We start from the raw sequence: 5,326 nt of genomic DNA on the forward strand, positions 1-5,326 counted from the left end.
GGTCCAGACAGTGGACTGGAGGAAGGGTTTTAATGGCATTATGATCAATTTGTTCTAATGGAATTATTGTACTTTAAAGTTTATTTGTTTGTAATGTTTCTATTCAGCCTTTCTGCCATTTCAAGGCTCCAAGGCATGTGAAGTTGTGAAGCTGTGGCTCACTGGCAGAGTACCTGTTTGGCTTGTAGAAGGTCCCAGGTTCAATCCTCAGCATCTCCAGTTAAAAGGATTAGGTAGGAGATGATGTGAAGGCTCTGGAAAGCTGCTGCCAGTCTGAGTAGACAATACTGACTTCGATGGACCAAGTTTCAGTATAAGGCAGCTTCATCAAATGTGTTCATGTGATCATAATAACAACAAAACCAATAATAACAGCTGTTATTAAAATCCTATCATTCAATGTTCAGCTAAGTAGTGCTTAACCATATTGATGCCTTCTGATCTGCTTGGACTGGCAGCATTTTTGTGCATGCAGTTTCCTTGGGGGGGGGGGGAGATGCAAATCTGTTTGGCAGCATTCAATTTGTTTGATACGAATCATACAGACTTGTTGATCAGCTCATGTTGGACCAATACAGGCAAGCCTTGTAAATTCAGCTGTTGAACATGTTCGGCATGACATTTGAAGCATTCTTAATACAGAAGTCTTTAATAGATGCTGAAAAGTTTGTATGAAAGGTGTGTCACAGTTTGGGAACTGCTGTAAACACAGCCAATAACTGGAGCAGATGATCCCAAAACATGGGTAGATTCCTATGAGAGTGAAAAGTCCATGAATCATCCTTTCTGAGCTAGCAGGGTTCTACATCAGGTTCTGTAATACATTGGCCCCTCTATGCATCAGGATATTTTTGGTGGTGGCCACAAAGATTGGGACACTCTTCCTGAGATATTCAAGCTATTTCTTCTTTTCAGTTACATCAAGAGTTCATAAATGTTTTACTGGGAATTACATATTAAATAATATCTGGATCCTGAAGCAGAGACTCACTGGCTGTCCTCAGAATGGAGCGGGAGGTTAATATGAGAGTAGTCATGTGCCATGGTTCTTTGTGCTAGCAACAAAAGAGGATTCTGAGAGATGGCTGTTTCTGAATGCAAATCAAGGCACTAGTTTTGACCTTTGAGGGATAATGTATATTATTACTGGATTTAAAAGGGGATCAGACAGATTCATGGAGGAGATGTCCATCACAAGGAAGCCAACTCTGCTTGGGGACCTCCCCCTGTCTCCAGCATTTTTCGCTAACACCCCACCCCATTCACTTCTGCTGCTCAGTTGTTGGTGGGAAAAACTGTAGGGGAGAAGGGAGGGGGTGATAATCATTGCCAGGGATACCATGATATGACTTATGTTGCAACCCAGAAGTGACATCATTGCATTGGATGACACACAAGCATTCAACCAAAACTCTATTAATAAATCCTAGAATTTGGGGCAAATGCTGGAACTTTGCTAGTGCCTCAGTGATGCCACTTATGGGTCCCCCCCAGGGAGTCTTCCACTGACTGTCAACCCAAGTCTGGCAACCTTAGTCCATCAACTGCTACTAGACATAATGGCTGAGGCAGTAAAGTTCTTAGCTACTAGACAGCTACTAGACATAATGTTCAGAGGCAGCAAACCTCTGGAGACCAGTACTAGACACTGTCTGGCACCCTAGGCAAGGCTAATTTCTGGTGCCCTCCCTCGCATTGATAATGTAACTGAATCACATGGGGGGCACCCAATTCATCACCCCCAGAAAGCTGGTGCCCTAGACAATCGCCTGGTTTGCCTAGTGGCAGGGCTGGCCCTGACCAGTCAGCAACATTAGTGGAAGACCTTGGCCTCCAGGACAACTGGTTGGCCACTGAGCCAACAGGATGCTGAACTAGATGAACCACTGACATGAGCTAGCAGGGCCTGTTTTATTTTCTTACATAACTGCTGCTATAGCAGTGTATAATATCTTATAATATGTTATTATTATCATGTTTGTAATTACTTATATTGTTCTTATTTTGTACCCTTGAAATAGTCAAAAAGCAACTTTATGTTGTTTCCACCGTAGATTTATTATCAGTAATGTCCTAAGCACAGTTATACCCTTCTAAGCCCATTCTAAGCTTAGGAGGGCACTGACCTTATGCAATCTTTCACCCTCAGCCCCTACTTGCAGCAATGGTCTGTCTTGCAGGGCTGCATCCAGGTTTTCTCATATCGTGCATATTCAGCTGTCTGAATAATCAAGGAGATCATTATATAAATGTTAGATAAGGTGAAGGCTGTTGATATGTTTAAAACATTGCCATTTAGAAAGCTGCCCATGAATGCCCAAATCAAGGATCTGATTTCCCCTTACAGCAGATCCATATGAGGCTCATTTACTTTATTCCCACCTTACATCACCTTAATGATCAGTTGACACAGTTTTATTAACCCACATTGAATACGTTTGAAATGCCGATAGAACCCTTTCGCTAAAACTGAATGACAAACCTACAGTGGGATTAGTCCACTTAAGTGAGTTGTGGCAGATGGATAGGAGGAATATTATTTGCAAAAGTCTAAATTAACAGTGCAACAAAAGCCAGCAGGATTATTGCGTAACGATTAAAGTGAGACAACTTGTTGCTTCAAGAAAACAATTAACTCACTGTAAAGAGTGCCTATACAGTTCCCTTTACAACCAAGTGGGATTAGCCATTTCTCCTCTTTTTTGATGGCCAGAAGAAGACAACGAATAACCTCATCCAGTCAAACAAGTAGAAAGGCTTTGTGAGGGTGGGGCTGTGGCTCAGTGGTGGATCATCTACTTCAGATGCTGTAGGCCCTAGGGATGTCAGTCCCCAGGTCGGGTCTGGGGATTTCCAGTTTTGGGAGCTCCAGCCTGCCACTGGATGGTTGGGGGAGGTCCCAACCCCAGGAGTGACCACCGGGTGGCCACCCCTCTCCCTCCCTCCTGCGAGATTCTTGTAGGAGAGGGAGAGAGGTGGCCACTGGCCAGACACCTAAACTCCATGTGGCGAATTCACTGCTGGAGTTCAGGTGTATGTGGTCACTGCTTTTTGCAAGGGCCCCTTTAAATACTGTTTGCAAGAAGTGGGGAGGGGGGCTGCACGTGCCTGAACTCTAGTGGTGAATATGGAGCTCCCTCCACCTGGTGCCAGCCCCCAATGTGATGATGTCACTTCTATGTGATGTCATCATGTTGGGGACATCCCCTCCCTCTCCAGAAACACCTCCCTAAGTCCCCTGATGGGGAGGAGGCAGGACCTGACAACCCTAGTTCTAATACCCATCATCTCCAGCTACAACAGTCAGGTGGCAGATCCTGCTGGCTTTTGTTGCACTGTTAATTTAGACTTTTGCAAATAATATTGCTCCTATCCATCTGCCAAGACCTCTGCTTGAGACCACAAAGAACTGCTGCTGACTAAGGTAGACCAAGGGTCCCCACTATGATGCCTATGTGCAACAGGGTGCCCCAATACCCTTTTTGGCGCCCACCAATTATTTTTTGCAAAGTGTGGCAAAAGGTGGAGCTTTTGCCTACCTGGGGTTTCTGACTTGTCACTGGAGAGCTGATTGGCTGCATAGTTTGTTTGTTTTTTTAAAGAAAAGATTGCTTTGGCAGTAACTGCCACCACAGCACAAGGATCTTCACTGAGTGACAGAAGATAAATTAAGTGTAGGCAAGTACATATTAGTAAACAGTGTGTTCATTTTAAAAGGCATCTTGGTAAACAGAGCCTTTGCCTGAAATGCTGAAGAGTTATTATTAGAGTCACTATTAAAATGTTGAAGAGTTACTATTAGACTTCCGTCCCCAACATTTTGTGGTTGGCTCTGTCTCCTGTGGCAGCCGTTTGGCGGATGGTTCTTCTTCCTGCGGCAGCCATTTTGGCTCTGCATCTTATACAATTTTCCTTGTCTCCACCTCCTGTGGCATCCATTTTCTGCTTGGCTCTACTTTCTGCAGCAGCCATTTTGTGGTGGCATCAACCACCCTGGGTCAGAATTCCCAAGGTGCCTACAGGCTCAAAAAGATTAGGGGTCCTTGGAGTAAACAACGCTAAACTTGATAGACCAATGGGCTGATTTAATATAAAGCAGCTTCATGCATATTCATGTGACATGAATCACCAAGATCCTTGTCAACTGTTTTTTACAACATCTCAAAATGCCTTAAAGAGGGCTCTGAAATACATCCAGGCAGCTTTCAAACAAATAAACAATGAGAAATAAGTTGATCTAAGCAACTTCAGGAAATTAAATAATTAACTGCAGAAATTAAGGATGATTAGGGATACCAGATCTCCTGGTGGGGGTGGGGGTCCCCTGGTTTTGGGCACTCCTCTCTATTGTGGGCCAGCTGACCATTGAGGTGGAATTACCCCCCCCCCAAAAAAAAAACCTCAAACAAACCAGGCAAGAAGCCAGAAATAAATGCAATGTTTCTACATCACCCCAAAGTGACAACACTCTATGGTAGAAGCTAATTCTATCATAGAGGTTTTGCCCACAAACCAGTGTGTCACCCATGATCTCTGATATACTTACATCACTTCTGTGTGATGTAGGCATGTCATGTTTATTTCCAGCTTCTTCCCTCCCCACTCCTAGTAAGTTAACCCCCTTCTCTGCTGGCTGGTCTGATGGACCTGACAACCCTAAGGATCATGCTCCTTAGAGAATGGTCTATCTTGTAGGGCTGCTTCCAAGATTTCTTGTATAGTACATATCCAGCTGTCTATAATGGCTTGGATTCCAAGCAACTCAACAGAGTTGTGCTAGAGGCAGGTTATTGCTTTACCTCCGCCCTTTCCCTGCAGCTCTCTTTTCCCCCTGAAATCATGCTCCTTCAGTTGGTGGAGCCAAAGGAGCAGTGAAGTACCCTTCATGGGGAAGGGGGGGAGATGCAAAAATAATCTCCATCTTCCCTTCCTCCTCAAATGTTTCTGCAGCTAGTTGTTGCTGTGCCAGCCAAAGAATCCAAGCTTGTCCACTGAATGCACTGAAACAATAGCTTTATTTTCCCCCCATTTTCATTATTTCTAGTCTGTCTATCTCTTTGGGACTCAAGGCAGATTACACAGAGTGAGTCAATAAAATCAGTAGAGTGGGCATCCAATAGACAGTGTGATAGGATTAGAATGGTAGAAAACTGGAGCCCACTGGGAATCTGAAAACAGAACTGAAGCAAAGCATAAGTGTTAACATGACACATTAAATGATGCAAAAATTACATTGCAAGATCCAGCTTCCAGAGAGCTATACGCATCTGCATTGGTTTTCTACAAATAGACCTTTGTTCTCTGGATGACCTACAGAGAGATTTCA

Source organism: Heteronotia binoei, chromosome 5 (assembly GCF_032191835.1).
Source record: "Heteronotia binoei isolate CCM8104 ecotype False Entrance Well chromosome 5, APGP_CSIRO_Hbin_v1, whole genome shotgun sequence".
NCBI classification, from domain to species: Eukaryota; Metazoa; Chordata; class Lepidosauria; order Squamata; family Gekkonidae; genus Heteronotia; species Heteronotia binoei.